The 16,341-nt window shown below is 40.3% G+C and overlaps 1 pseudogene; it reads left to right on the top strand.

Annotated features, from left to right (window-relative positions):
• Nucleotides 1–12,430: 12,430 nt before the first annotated feature.
• On the top strand, nt 12,431–13,999 carry LOC123936024 (annotated as a pseudogene).
• Nucleotides 14,000–16,341: the final 2,342 nt, after the last annotated feature.

Genomic DNA, 16,341 nt, shown 5'->3' with positions numbered 1-16,341 from the left:
AGGACTAAGGCTTATAGTCTTCTCTTTGTAATCTTTTGTGCAGGAGCATTATTGAGGTGGTGGTAAGGACTGGGGTGAGGAGAAGTGTTTTATAGTCTCATGATTAGGTCTCAATCTTTTAGTGATCCTATGCCACTGGGCTTTGACCTTCCCAAGTGCTTCTGAGCCACTTCCCATCTCTGCTTAGGTGAGACAGGAGGACTAGAGGAAACTGGAGTTCAATAATTCTCTTCCCCCAGTACTGTCAAGTCTCTGGAAAACCCAAAGTGGTTAGGTTCTGGTGAAATAGTTTCCTTTGAGGGTAGGCTTGTGTTAAGAAGTACAAAATGCTCTTGGCATATTTCAGAATGGTTAATTCTCCTTTCCCCAAAGGAAGCTGCCTGATCTTCAGTTAGAGCTCCTGATGGGATTCATAGAGGTAACTCATGGAAGTGTGGGGCCCCTAAGACTCCCAGTCCTAATTTTTAACTCTCCATCATTGTGCATATTGATCTTCCAGGGATTTGTTGATTATAATTTAATTTTTCCTACCTTGGTTGACTCCAGCAGCCAGCTTCTCCAGGGCTTTTGTTCCCAGTAAGCTGTGATTCTCTATATTCACCTGTCACCAATTTGGGAGGCATTGGTCAACCTTGTGACACAACTCTTGGATGAATCTAAGAAAAAGTCATTGGTGTTCTATTCATTCAGCTTCATTCTTCTTGGAAGTGATGACTTCCAAGTTGGAAAACAGAAGTCTCATTCAGTTTTCAAGGTATTTTTTCTCTAAGACAAAGAAGAACACACACATTCTTGTACATGCATACTTTTGGGGTACCTATGCCTTGTTTTCCATTACCAAAAGAGTAGAATAACTGAATACTAAGATATAATAATTTTCTTTAAATTTTAATTCCATTGCAGTTAATACACAGTGTTATATTTGTTTTAGGTGTATAATTAGTGATTTGACAATTCCATATATTATTCAGTACTCACCAAAATAGGTGTACTTTTTTCCGCATCACTTATTTCACCCATCCCAACAGCCAACTACCCTATGGTAACCATCTATTTTTTTCTCTATAGTTGAGTCTGTTTTTTGTTTGTTTGTTTGTTCTTAAAGATTTTGTTTATTTGACAGAGAGCACAAGACGGGGGAGCAGCAGGCAGACGCAGAAGGGAGAGGGAGAAGCAGGCTCCCTGCCAAGCAAGGAGCACAATGTGGGGATCATGACCTGAGTCAAAGGCAGATATTTAATCAACTGAGCCACCCAGGTGCCCAAGAGTATTTTTTTTTTGTCCTTTTTTCCCCTTTGTTCATTTATATTGTTTCTTAAATTACCATGTACCAGTGAAATCATATGGTATTTATCTTTTTCTGGCTGACTTATTTTACTTAGCATTATATACTCTAGATCCATCTATATTGTTACAAATGGCAATATTTCATTCTTTTTTATCCCTGAATAATATGCAATTATATGTATAAAGCACGCCTTCTTTGTTCATCCATCTACCAATGCACACTTCCATAATTTTGCTATTGTAAATAATGCTCCAATAAACATAGGGGTGCATAGATCCTTTCAAGTTAGGGTTTTCATATTCTTTGGAATATGAAATACCAGAAGTGGAATTATGGATCAAAGGTAGTTCTATTTTTAATTTTTTAAGGAACCTTCATACTGTCTTCCACAGTGGCTATACCAGTTTACATTCCTCCTAACAGTAGATGAGAGTACTTTTCTCTCCATATCCTTGCCAACACTGTTTCTTATTTTTTGATGTTAGACATTCTGACAGGTGTGAGGTGTAATTGTGATGTTGATTTGCATTTCTCTGATGATGAATGATGTTGAGCATCTCGTCATGTATCTGTTAGCCCTTTGGATGTCGTCTTTGGAGAAATGGCTGTTCCTGTCTTCTGCCCATTTTAAGTTGTATTATTTGGTGTTGAGTTGTATAGTTCTTTGTATATTTTGGATACTAAGCCTTTATCAGCTATGTCATTTGCAAATATCTTTACCTATTCAGTAGGTTATCTTTTAGTTGTATTGTTTCCTTTGCTGTGTAGCAGGTTTTTGTTTTGTTTTCTTTTGTTTTGTTTTATGTAGTCCCAATACTTTATTTTGCTTTTGCTTCCCTTGCCTCAGGAGACATATCTAGAAAAAAAAGTTGCAATGGCCAATATCAGAGAAACTATTGCCTGTGCTCTCTTCTAGGGTTTTTATGGTTTCAGATCTCACAAATAGGTCTTTACTCCATTTTGAGTTTACTTTTGTGTATGGTGTAAGAAAGTGGTCCAGTTTCATTCTTTTGCATGTAGCTGTCCAGTTTTCCAAAAACCATTGTTGAAGAGGCTATCTTTTTCCATTGCATACTGTTGCCTCTTTTGTCATAAATTAATTTACCATATAATTATAGATGTATTTCTAGGCTTTCCATTCTGTTCTATTGATCCTCTCTGTTTTTGTGCCAGTACCATACTATTTTGATGACTACAGCTTTGTAATATAGCTTGAAACTGGAAATGTGTTACCTCCAGCTTTGTTTTATTTATTTATTTTTTTCATGATTGCTTTGATTATTTGGGGTCTGTGGAATTCCAAACAAATTTTAGGTTTGTTTGTTCTAGTTCTGTGAAAAATGCTGTTGGCATTGTGATAGGAATTGCATTAAATCTCTAGATTGCTTTGGGTGGTATGGACATGTTAGTAATATTTGTTCTTCCAATCCATAAGCATGGAATGACTTCCATTTGTTTCTGTTTTCTTTAATTTCTTTTATCAGTGTTTTATAGTTCTCAGTACAGGTCTTTGAACTCCTTGGTTAAGTTTATTCCTAGGTATTTTATTAATTTGGGGCAATTGTAAATAGGATCGTTTTCTTAATTTCTCTTTTGATTCATGACCAGTGTATAGAAATGCAGTGGATATCTGTATATTGATTTTTTTTTATCCTGCGACTTTACTGAATTCATTTATCTGTTCTAATGTTTTTTTGTGACATCTTTAGGGTTTTCTGTATATAGTATCATGTCCTCTGTTAAATGGTGGAAGTTCTATTTCTTCTTCACCAATTATACACCTCTTATTTCTTTTTGTTGTCTGATTGCTTGGGTATAACTTCTAGTATTAGGTTGAAGGAGTGGTGAGAATGCACATACTTCTGTTGTTCCTGACCTTAGAGGGAAATCTTTCTGTTTTTCACCATTGACTCCGAGGTAAGTGATGTGTTTTTCATTTATAGACTTTTTTGAGATATGTTTTCTCTAAACCTACAAGCTTTCTATCATGATTGGATGTATTTTTTCAAATGTTTTTTTCTGCATCTATTAAATTGATCATATGATTTGTGTTCTTTCTCTTATTGATGTGATGTATCATGTTGTTTGATTTGCAAGTATTGAAATATTTGGTAGAATTCACTTATGAATCTCTCTGGTTCTGAACTTTTGTTTATTGGGAGTTTTTAATTACTTATTCTTTCATTGCTGGAAATTGATCTATTCCAATTTTCTATCTCTTCCAGATTCAGTTTAGGGAGGTTGTATGTTTCTAGAAATTTACCCACTTCTTCTAGGTTGTCCAATGTCTAGGCATGTAATTTTCTCTCATAATATTCTCTTATAATCCTTTGTATTTCTGTGGTGTTGGTTGTTATTTCTTCTCTTTCATTTTGATTTTCTCTCTCTCTCTTTCTCATCTCTCTGTATCTCTGTCTCTCTTTCTTTCTTTCTTTTTTTTTTTTTTGTGATGAATCTGACTAAAGTTTTATCAATTTTGTTGAACTTTTCAAAGAACCAGCTCCTGGTTTCATTGATCTGTGCTATTGTTTTGTTTGTTTGTTTGTTTTCAGTTTCTATTTTGTTTATTTCTGGTCTAATCTTGACAGTTTCCTTTCTTCTACTTGTTTTCAATTTTGTTCTCCTTTTTCTAGATTGTAAGATTAGGTTGTTTATTTGAGATTTTTCTTGCTTCTTGAGGTATGCCTGTATTGCTATAAACTTCCCTCTTAGAACATCTTTTGCTGCATCCTAAAGATTTTGGACCATTGTGTTTTCATTTTCTTTGTCTCCATGAAATTTTTTATTTCCTCTTTGATTTCTTGGTTGATTCATTCATTGTTTCATAGCTTGTTGCTTAACCTTGATACGTCTGTGCTCTTTCTAGATTTTTTTCTTGTGGTTGATTTCTAGTTTCATAGCATTATGGTCAGAAAATATGCATGGTATGACTGATATTTTTGAATTTGTTGAGACTTATTTTGTGGGCTAATATATGATATATTCTGGTGAATATTCTATGTGCACTTGAAAAGAATGTGTATTCTGCTGTTTTAGCATGAAATGTTCTGAGCGTATCTGTTAAATCCACTGGTCCAATGTGTGATTCAGTTCCCTGTTTCCATGTTGAATTTCTGTTTGGATGATCTCTCCAAAGATGTAAGTGGGGTGTTAAATCCCTCTACTATAATCGATTTATTACCGATTACTACCTTTATGTTTGTTATTAACCATATTATGCATTTGTTTATTCTTGTGTTGAGGGCATAAATATTTACATTTGCTATACCTTCTTGTTGGGTTTTCCTCTATATTATCAAGTAGTGCCCTATTTTATTTCTTATTATCATCTTTGTTTTAAAGTCTGCTTCATTCGCTATAAGATTCTCTACTGTGGCTTTCTTTTCACACTTATTTGCATGATGAATATGTGTCCATCCTTTCAGTTTGTGTGTATCTTTAGGTATATGAAATGAGTCTCTTGTAGGCAGCGTGTAGGTGTTTTTTTATTTGTTTTCCATTCCATCACCCTACGTCTTTTGATTGATGCATTTAGTTTATTTACATTAATAATAATTATTCGCAGGTATGTACTTACTGCCATTTTGTTGCTCATTTTATGGTTGTTTTTATAGAACTTCTTTGTTCCTTTCTTCCTTGTTCTCTTCTCTCATAATAATTTGCCTCTCTTTAGTGATTTACTTGGATTATCTCTCCTTACTTTTTGTATATCTATTATAGTTCTTTGATTTTGCCTTACCAAGAGGTTTGTATATAACATCTGCATATAGCAGTCTATATTAAGTTGATGTTTGCTTAAGTCTGAACCCATTTTTGCCTCATCTCCCTGTCGTGTTTTAGGTATTTAATGCCGTACTTTACATCCTTTTCTTTTGTGACTCCTTTGATTAATTTTTACAAATATGCTTACTTTTCCTGCTTTTGTGCTTCCTGCTTTTCTTAACTTACGACCTTTCCTTCCCACTAGAAGAGTCACCTTCAACATTTCTTGTTGGATTGTTTTAGTGTCATGAACTCATTCAATTTTTATCTGGGAAATTCTTTATTTCTCCTTCTATTCTGAATGATAGCTTTGCTCGATACACTATTTTAAGTTGCAAGGTGTTTTTTTGTTTTTTGGGGGTTTTTTTTCCCCCAGCATTTTGAATATATCATGCCACTCATTTCTGGCTTGCAAATTTTCTGCTGAAAAATCAGGCTTACAGGGGCACCTGTCGTCAGTCATTAAGCATCTGCCTTCAGCAGATCTCAGGGTCCTGGGATGGAATCCTGCATTGGGTTCCCTGCTCAGCAGGAGCACACTTCTCTCTCTCCTCCCCACTCCTGCTCCCTCTCACTATCTGTATCTCTCTCAAATAAATAAATAAACTCTTTACAAAAAATCAGGCTGACAACCTAACAGGGTTTCCATTGTATGGGACTGGTTTCTCTTGCTGCTTTAAAAAATTCTCTCTTTACTACTACCTTTTAGCAGTTTTAATTACTGTGTGTCTTGGTGTGGACCTCTTTTGGTTGACTTTATTGAGCCATCTCTGTGCCTTCTCAGTCTGGATTTTTTTTCCTTCCCCATATTCAGGAAGTTTTCAGCTATTATTTCCTCAAATAAATTTTCTGCCCCCTTTTCTCTCTCTTCTCCTTCTGGGATCTCTATAATGTCAATGACATTATGTTTCCTGGTGTCACTGGATTCCCTAAGTCTATTCTCATTTTTGTCCATTTTCTTTTTTTTTTCACCTGCTCAGCTTGCTTATTTTCCTGTACTCTGTCCTGAGACCATTAATTCATTCTTCTGCTTCCTCTAGTCTGATTGTTATCCTATCTAGTGTACTTTGAACTCCATTTATTGTGCTCTTCATCTCTGATTGGTTCTTCTTTATCTGTTTGATGAGGGTCTTGCTGATGTCCTCCACTCTTTTCTCAAACCCAGTATCTTCATGATCATTACTTTAAATTCTCTATCAGATATATTACTCATCCCTATTTCATTTAGCTCTCTTGCTGTGATTTTGTCCTCTTTGATATTTTTTCTCTCTCCTCATTTTGTCTAACTCTCTATGTATGTTTCTAGGTATTAAGAAAGTTAGCTATGTCCCCTTCTCTTTAAAATAGTGTCCTTATGAAGAAGAGTTCCTATGGTGCCCTGCAGTGTCCTGTCCCTTGTTCACCAGAACCTGATACTTCAGGCGTGTTTCCTATGTGTGTTGTATGTACCCTGATGTTATGGCTGAGTCAATTTTCCTTTAGTCCAGTTGTCTGTAATGGCTCTCTTTGCTTATTGTGGGCATGTTTCAGTCCCTGTGGTGTTAGTAGGCTAGTCTGGGGCCACCTTGGGCTGAAGTTGAGTCACCCCAGTTGTTTGTCAGAGATATAATAGCACAAAATTGCAGGGTATTTTCCCCTGAGAAGCTTTCATTAGTGGGTGGGGCTACATTCAGACCAGCTGTTTGCTACCAGCCCACTTCTGGGTTGGGTGGTCTTACTGTTGTGTGTAGTTATCTTTCACTCTTCCTTGGAAGGACTCAGTATGGAGGGGTGCTGGCTCTTGTCAAGGCTGCTTGCACATTGCCAGTTTTGTGATACTGCTTTGGTTGGTCTCTGGCCAAGACGTATTGGAGGAGACAGATCTGCAGTGTGCACGGAAGCAGGATGCATGCTTATTTGCAAGGTCTTCACACGTGTCTTCTAGGGGAGGGTATCTGCAGTGCTGGGACAGAGGCCCACCTGGATGAAGGGAGTGGGGCACACTGTTAATCAAGTTAGGTAGTGAGGTGGCTGTGTGTTTATGCTGGGAGACATGGGGATGGAAATGGTGCCTGCCATTTCCTTTGTTCCTGCAGGATTCTGCCAGTGACCTAATCCCTCTCGGACATGCTCTGAGATGAGTAAACAACTCTCTCACCCCATATGCTTCACACGTTTTTCAAGCTGCTACTTCTATGCTGTATCTTGTGGAACTATTTGTTGTGTTGTCTCTTTAAGGGTAGGGATTCTTTGCTATGGACCTCCCATCTTTCCCAGAGCCAAGCCCACTGATTTTTTTAAATCCCAGGTTAAAGTCCCACTGATTATAAGTACTTATAAAATTTGACCCCTCTGGTTTTCTAAGCCAAATATTATGGTGATTCGTCTTGCCCTTTCAGGTTCCCCAGTGTGAGGGCCTGTTTCTCTCTCCTCTCTTTACCTGTGACATCCCTTCCAGCTGTGGATAATCCCAAGGGACTGTTTAGGAACCATGTCTCTGCCCTTCCTATGCTCTTCCATTTGGCCTCTCTTCTACACTTAGTTTAGTGGGGTTTGTTTTGCCAGTCTTGGAGTCATTTTCTGGGCTATTGACATTGATGCAAGTGTTATTTAGTATTATCTATGGGCTTAGGTGTGCTTAGGGCCCTCCTATTCTTGTCATCTTCCCAGCTGTTCCAGGGTATGCTAATTTTTAGAATTAATTAATTAATTAATTAATTTAATTAATAAATTAATTAATTTAGAATACACCACCAAACTCAGTGTGCTTCCTCCTGCAGCAAATGAGTTGTTGCTCCGCATCCATGTGAACATTGAGTGTTGTCAGTCTTTTCAATTTTAGCTAGTGTTGTATGTGTGGTGGTGCCTCATTATTGTGATTTTCATTTGCTCTGATATATTTATTAATGAAAGTAAATATCACTCACATACTTTCTTTTGCAAATTACCATTTCAGATCTTCTATTCATTTTCCTCTTGGATCATTTGACTTTTTCTTATTAAGTTTTAGGAGGTTTTTACATATTCTGAATGTGAGAACTTTGTCAGTTATATGTGTTGCATATATTTACTCACACTGTTACTTGCCTCTTCACTCTCACCATGGTGTCTTTGATTAAAAAATCCTTGATTTGAATGTAGTCTAGTCTATCAGTCTCCTCATTTATAGCTATTGCTTTTTAAAATCTGTTCAAGAAGACATTTCTAGGGTGCCTGGGTGGTTAAATTGTTTAAGTATCCAACTCTTGAATTCAGTTTAGGTCATGGTCTCAGGGTTGTGAGATCAAGCCCTGCATTGGACTCTGCACTCAGCACTCAGACTTTAGATCTGCTTGAGATTCTCACTCTCACTCTGCCCCTCCTCACCTCATGCCTCTCTCTCTCTCTCAAAATAATAACATCTTTTTTTTTTTTTTTTAAAAAAGCATCCAGCTCTGGGTTTTGGCTCAGGTCATGATCTCAGGGTCATAGGATTGAGCCCTGGGTGGGTTCCACATGATTAAGAGGGAGTCTGCTTCTCTCCCTCTGCCCTTCCCTTTTTTCAAATAAGTAGATAAATCTTAAAAAAAAGGTAAGAAATCATTTCCTACCTCTCCTACCTCAAGGTTATAAAAATAATTTATCTTATAAAACATTTATTTTTTACAATTCCAAGCTAATTCTTTCAGGAATAGATTTTTGTAGGTGGTATAAGACAGATCTCAAGATTTACCTTTTACATATGGTTGTATAATTGACCTAGCACCAACACTAATTTTTATCACTAATCTTTAGTACTTCCTTTGTATAGATGATGTGTCCTTTTATGCGTGGGTCTGTTTTTGGACACTTCTTTTCTATTGGTTTATTTTCTATTCTTGTTTCACTCTTACTGTCTTCTTATAGCTTTATATTAAGTTTTGGTATCTGTATAATACTTTCTCTTATTTAATTCTTCTCTAAGAATGCCATTTCTTGGCCTTTTGCATATCATACAAATGTTTTTTAATTTATTTATTTTTTCCGCGTAACAGTATTCATTGTTTTTTCACAACACCCAGTGCTCCATGCAAAACGTGCCCTCCCCATTACCCATCACCTGTTCCCCCAACCTCCCACCCCTGACCCTTCAAAACCCTCAGGTTGTTTTTCAGAGTCCATAGTCTCTTATGGTTAGCCTCCCCTTCCAATTTTTTTTTTTTAATAAACATATAATGTATTTTTATCCCCAGGGGTACAGGTCTGTGAATCGCCAGGTTTACACACTTCACAGCACTCACAATAGCACATACCCTCCCCAATGTCCGTAACCCCCTACCCCTCTCCCAACCCCACCTCCCCCCAGCAACCCCCAGTTTGTTTTGTGAGATTAAGAGTCATTTATGGTTTGTCTCCCTCCCAATATCATACAAATTTTATAGCCAGATTATCAACTTGCATTTTGAAAACCTTGCTGGGATTTTGATTTATTTAGTGTTAATTTTTGACTGGATTTTATTATATTTTAACTATAATTATAATGTAACAAAGATTAACATAGATGGTGGGAGTAGGATTGCTAAATATCAGAAAAAGGCAGCAGTATTTTATGTAATGTTTTAAATAGTAGCATATCCTGCCAGAAAAAAGACCTTTCAGTAAAGTTTATAGCTGGTAATTGTAAAAGATTTGTAAGAACATGCATCCAATCAAGATTGTGGATCAGTCTGGCATGTTATGGGAATCTCTCAATCCTGACAAGGATAGATGGAGCTCTTGATTGTGCAGAAATAAACTATGGAAAGGTTCTTAAAATTTGCAAGGATCCATACATATATTCTCAATGAGTCTAGAAGTCTCAAAAAGGGTTTTAAATGTTTTGTTTCGGTCATTATCTCAAAAAATTGAGATCGGCATATTCTGGGGCTTCTAGATAACCAAGTCGTTTGATTTCTATGCACAAAATTACAATAGGGAAACCCAGAGAATGAAATGTAAATTTCTTGATGAATTCATTTCAAGAGTCACAGAAACCTGTAAGCTTCAACTCACCTGGTTGACTTGAAATGACTACTGTATGAGGGCTGTAAGTTGTCTGAGGGCTTACGTTTCTGTGTCAATAAGCTATAGAATCACATAATATTTTAATAATAATTGACATTATTTTTAAATATGAGGATAGATTATTATAATAAAAGCGAATATGACTTTAGAAAAATCTATCCTAGTTTTATAAATTTACTAGTATGACAAGATTTCCATTTTATTTCATAATATTATGTTATCCTGAAACCGAATCCAAAAATCATCCTACCAAAACAGGCATAAAGCTGCCCAGACACTTAAGTATTCCTGTGAGTCAGTCAGTGTGCAAGACTGAAGTGTCTAGCAGGCAGTCGAACTTGTGTGTCTTCTAGGTGAATCTAACTGCTGCTTCACTTTCCAGGAGTACAGGGGATCAGAAGCGTCCTTCTCCCAGTGAAACTACTCGTGGCCCAATATCTCAGGGTGCTCACATTTGCTCTTTGGGATTGCAATACCATCTAAATTGGGAGCATTTAAGGTGGAAGTTGAGGGCAAGGGTATATCTACTAATTACATAGAGTAATAGTTGGTGGGCCAAGCATGGGGAGAGACTTTGATTGAGGAAGCAGAGTGTACAAACTATATAAGAATACGAAGTGGAGTTGGGAGACAGCTCAAAGGTGTAAATCTGTGCTCCACTTTAAGTGAAGTGATATTAAATATGAGCACGGTATGAGATTTGACTTTAGGGCTTAATATTCCTTTTGTTTGGGGAATGGTGCAGTCCATATCTGTTGACCCTGACCTGAGTTTCAAAGTTCTGAGTAACAGTGTCTTCCCCCAGGAATCCAGACATTTTCAATTCCAGGGAAGGAGTGGTAAATATGGAGTAATATTAGACTGATTCTCCAGAAATCTCCTGCTTGATATTCCACTGCTGGCAACATGTCTTTTCTGGTACTGAGATTAACAGCAGGAAGGAGCACTCCATGCATGAGCCTATCCTTCTGGGGTTTTAAAGATTTTTTTTTTTTAATTTGACAGATATAGATCACAAGTAGGCAGAGAGGCAGGCAGAGAGAGAGAGAGAGGAGGAAGTAGGCTCTCCACTGAGCAGAGAGCCCGATGTGGGTCTTGATCCCAGGACCCTGGGATCATGACCTGAGCTGAAGGCAGAGGCTTTAACCCACTGAGCCACCCAGGTGCCCCCTTCTGGGGTTTTAATGGGTTTCAGGAAACTTTGAATCTGCTGGAAATCAGAGGTGGAATTAAAAGACAGATTCTTTACCATTGGCCTGGTGCTGAATGACTTGGATGGACACTTGCTGAGGCAATAACGAGTCTTTAGTGATGCAAACTGGCAACTGCTCAGGACTATGGGGTCTGAGATTTATAATCACACATCACTGAGTTTTTGAAAGCTGAAAATCAAGCCAATAATTAAGATGTTGACTACTAATATTTGTTGAGAGATTTTTGGTTTCGTTTTACTTTCTTTTTAATAAGGGGAAATGATAGTAGGGGGAGAAGGAAAAGGAAGATACCCTAATGAGCATCAGAGCCATTAATTATTGAAAATATCCTATGGGATTATTCTGACTCACAATTTTGGTTAAAATTGGAGTCAAATCATCATTTTTAAAGTTCAGATTCCTATTTTGGTTGCTTAAGGTTATTCATTTATACTTTAATTAGAAAACTGTGGTAGAGTACTCTCTATGACTTAGTTTAAAGCCCTCATTCCATCATTTGCCCTACTCTTCATTCTAAGAAAAGGGAAAATAGGTCTACTGAATATATATTACTTATGATCCATGAGAGCAGGAACTATATCTTCCTTATTTACTGCTGATTTCAAAGCTTAGTACAGTGTCCAACACAAACTTAGTTCTCAATAAATATCAATTAAATGAATTTCTACCTTCCATATTACCTTGCTTCCAACTTCTAAACCAAATACTAAGAGCTTCACATAACGGCAGCTCTGGTAAGATTCACACCAGTTTTCCTTGTGGTGTGACATTTATTTTTAGGCACCAACTCATTTATTTAGATTAAAGTTAATGAAAACAAATGAAATGACAAATGAAAATAACGTGCTGTGGTCCAGCAGTCTGGGAACTGTCGCCGGCTCCGCGCACGGGTTGGTGGGGGGGGGGGGGGGGCGGGCCGAGCATCCCCGGGGAGTGGAGGAGCGCTCTTTTTTCTCTCTCCTCTTTCCCCCCACTCCGCACCCCCGGGCACCCTCAAACCAGGCCGCGCTGCTTCCCTTTCCCTCTTGTCTCGTCCCCCGGCAAACTTTCGGTCCCTCCCCCGCCGGTCACCCGTTCTTCGTCGTAGCTCCAGCCGGCCTTGCCGCCCGGAGGGCTCCTCCGGACCTCGGTGCCTGCAACTCCGACCATTACAAGATCCAGAAACATGTCGATGACACTTCTGTCTGCCTTCTAGGATATCGACTTCCTGTGCAAGACGGAGAAATCCGTGGCCAATCTCAATCTGAACATGCTGGACAAGAAGCCGGTGGGGACCCCCGTGGCCGCTGCCCCTAGCTCGGGCTTCACGACGGGCTTTCTCCGCCCACCCCGCGCCTAGGCCCAGCAGGGGCTCGCCCAAGTTCCTGGGCGGGGCTAACCGCAGCAACTATGGCAGCTGGGCGGCGGGCGGCCCCGCCTCCTACAGGACCTTCAAGGAGTTGTCAGGGGGCGGAGGCACGGCCCTGCTTAACAAGGAGAACAAATTTCAGTACCGCTCCTTCAGCAAGGGCAAGCACAGCCAGCACCTCTTGCACCAGCACCTCTTGCACTAGCAGCAGCAGCAGCAGCAGCAGCAGCAGCAGCAGCAGCAGCAGCAGCACCAGCACCAGCACCAGCACCAGCACCAGCAGCAGCACCAGCGCAGCAGCACCAGCAGCAGCAGCAGCACAGGGGTGGCGGCTCCCAGATTAACTCGATGCTCCACAAGACTGAGCTGTGCCGGCCCTTCCAGGAGAGCTGCACGTGCAACTACAGCGAGAAGTGCCAGTTCGCGCACTGCTTCCAGGAGCTACCCAGCCTGACCCGGCACTGCAAGTACAAGACCGAGTTGTGCCACACCTTCTACACCATCAGCTTCTGCCTCTACTGGCCGCGCTGCCACTTCATCCACAACGCAGAGGAGCGGCGGCCAGCGCCGTCTGGGGGCGCCTCTGGGGACCTGCGCGCCTTAAGCGTGCGGGACTCGCTGCACCTCGGCTTCCCCCGGAAGCCGCTGCCCAAGCTGCATCACAGCCTCAGCTTCTCAGGCTTTCCGTCGGGCCACTACCAGCCCCCGGGGGGCCTCGAGTCGCAGTTGCTGCTCGACAGCCCACGTCGCGCACCGCCGCCGCCACCCTCTTGCTCCTCAGCCTCCTTCTGCTCCTCTGCCGCTTCGTTCTGCTCCTCTTCCGCTCTGTCCTGCTCATCCGCCTCCGCAGCCTCCAGGCCCTCAGGCGCTCGGACCTGCTGTGCCTCGGCGGCGGCTGCGGCCCGCGGTGGCGTTGCTGTACCGCACAGGGGGCGCGGAGGACCTGCTGGCGCCCGGCGCTCGCTGCGCAGCCTGCCCGTCTGCCTCGTGCGCTAACAACGCCTTTGCGTTTGGCCCGGAACTGAGCAGCTTCATCAAGCCGCTTGGCATCCAGACCCACAACTTTGCCTCCGTGGCCGCTGCCTATTATCGCAGCCAGCCAGCAGCAGCAGCAGCAGGGCCTGGTACCCCCCCCCCCCCGTGGAGTCCCCGGCGCCGCCCAGCGCGCCCCTCCCTGCCAGTGCCACCGTGCCGCCCTCGCCACCCCTTCAACTTCCAGCTGCCGCGCCGCCTGTCCGATTTGCCCGTCTTTGACGCGTCCCCTAGCACCCCGGACTCACTGTCGGACCCTGACAGCTACTTGAGCAGCTCACTGAGCTCTGGCAGTCTCAACGGCTCTCCCCCAGCCTCGACCCTGGCCGCCGCCTGCCCATCACTGACGATTGAGGCAAGAGGGCGCCAGCGAGGAGGAGGAGGAAGGGGGAAGGCTGTTCTGTCGGTTGTTGGAGGGCGCCCCTGCCACCTGGAGTCCTTGTTACGGGCAGGGAGGGGCGCTGGAGTGGGGGGTGACAGGCCATGAGCAGAGTCTGCGGGCCGCACCGAGCACTTGGACTCGAACTTGTGTGCCGGGAGGGGCCCCACCCCTCCCCTTTCGGTTTTCTCTCTTTTTTTTTATTTATTATTTTTATTATTATTATGAAGTTTCATTCTTGTTGAGCAAAAAAAAAAAAAAAAAAAGGCAATGAACTTTTGTATTGATGAACAAAATACTCACAACAGGGTAGGTGTGATGCGAACAGAACAAGATACCAAACACTTAAAACTTTTTTAGGTCTCCTAAGAGTTTGGGACTTTTGGGGGGAAAAAAAATCAACCCAGCACCAGCAGCTACCAACCACCATTCCGTATCTTCACTTGAAAAGCATTAGTTACAGTCCAGATGTGGGAACTCTTATGTGAGAGAAGTTCTTAATTGTCGTTTGTCTTCAGACCAGTGTAAACAAACAGCCAGCCACCACCTTGCTAAACCTCTAAGCTTCTGGAATCCAATATTCTATCAGGAATATGCTTTGATTGTAGTCCTCTGCTCCACAGGTTTTTGTTTGACACAAAATTCTTTATGTCTGGGAAAAAACAAACAAACAAACAAACAAACGTGCATTCCAAAGTTTCCTACTGGTTACTGTTTTTTTGCCATCACTTAGTGGATGTTTAATTTTAGAACCATTTTCTCTGCTCTTTCTGGAAGCCTTGGGCAGACCTTAGTTCCTAATCATTTGGGGGAATAACTGCTGAATTTTTAGCTGTTTTGAGTTGATTCACACCACTGCACCCCAACTCAATATGAAAAAAACTATTTAACCTACTTATTATTTTGTGAAAAGGATACACTGAAATTTTTGTTCATACTGTATTTATCAAGTATGATGAAAAGCAATAGATATATATTCTTTTATTATGTTAAATTATGATTGCCATTATTAATCAGAAAATGTGGAGTGTATGTTCTTTTCACAGTAATATATGCCTTTTGTAACTTCACTTGGTTATTTTATTGTAAATGAGTAAAAAAATCTTAATTTAAGAGATTGTATGTAATATTTATTTCATTAATTTCTTTCCTTGTTTTGAAAGATTGCATGATTTCTTTACAGAAATCTATCCTGATGCTGTGGAAGTAGTTTGAGGAATATCTTATGAGTTTTCTTAGAATGTATAATGGGTGTAGCCCATCCAACTTTAAAGAAAAAAAGTTGACCACATACTTTGCAAGCAGGCTTAAATGTGGCATGCTTTTTGTCATTCCAGCTTTTTAAATTAGCAAGAAGCAAAATTTTGTTTTTTGTTTATCCCACCAATTCTACTGTGACATACTCTGCGTTTAAAGACATGTAGCAATAATGAGGTGGGGGGTTAGTCTCACAGTGCCTTTGGAAAGGGCCAGAACTTGCCTTAAATCTTCCTCAACCAAAAAAGTATTTTTCTCTCAGTGCTTGAGAGAATTTGAATGTAGGATGGGTTCAACTGCACAAAAGGAGAAGATATTTACCACTTTCTTATATAGATCTAAAGAGGCCACCTCTTAGTACTAAGAATGGTGTAGTACATGAATATGCCTTGTTTTCATTACATAAAATTCCAAAACTTGTATATTTTTTTTTCCCGTGTGTAGAAAGGCAGGAATGCTTTCCTGGACAGTGGATGAATGAGCAGTAGCTTTAGTTTGTATGTAGGTACGGTTGGAGCAGTATGTATGTATGTACTCAGGACTACTTTGACAGAAGTAGGTTTTTGAATGTAACAAGATACGTCAACTTGAGTTGTAATATATTTTGGGGAATCAGTTCACTACAAATTGTGACTGTAAACATTGTATTGTAAATGTTTTGTAGTTTCCCCCCAATAAAATTTTTGGGAAAAAAAACCCAAAACAAAAACAAAAAAAAAAAAACAAACAAAAAAGAAAATAACGTGTTGTGGACCCATTTAGTCAGTGTTTCAATTATATGAGCCATTCTTAATTTTTTTAAAGACTATTTTTAGAGCAGTTTTAGGTTTAAAGCAAATATGAGAGAAAGGTACAGAGATTTCCTTTCTACTCCTTGCCCTCCCCACATTATCAACATCCCCCCACCCAGATTAGTACATTGGTTATAACTGAGGACCCCAGATCATTACCACCCAAAGTCCACAGTTTACAATAGGGTTCACTCTTGGTGTATGTTCTGGGGGTTTGGACAAATGTATAATGATATATATTTACCACTGTAGTATACAGCATTGTATCA

Source organism: Meles meles, unplaced genomic scaffold (genome assembly GCF_922984935.1).
Source record: "Meles meles unplaced genomic scaffold, mMelMel3.1 paternal haplotype, whole genome shotgun sequence".
Taxonomy (NCBI): Eukaryota; Metazoa; Chordata; class Mammalia; order Carnivora; family Mustelidae; genus Meles; species Meles meles.
This window is presented reverse-complemented; position numbering and strand designations above follow the sequence as displayed.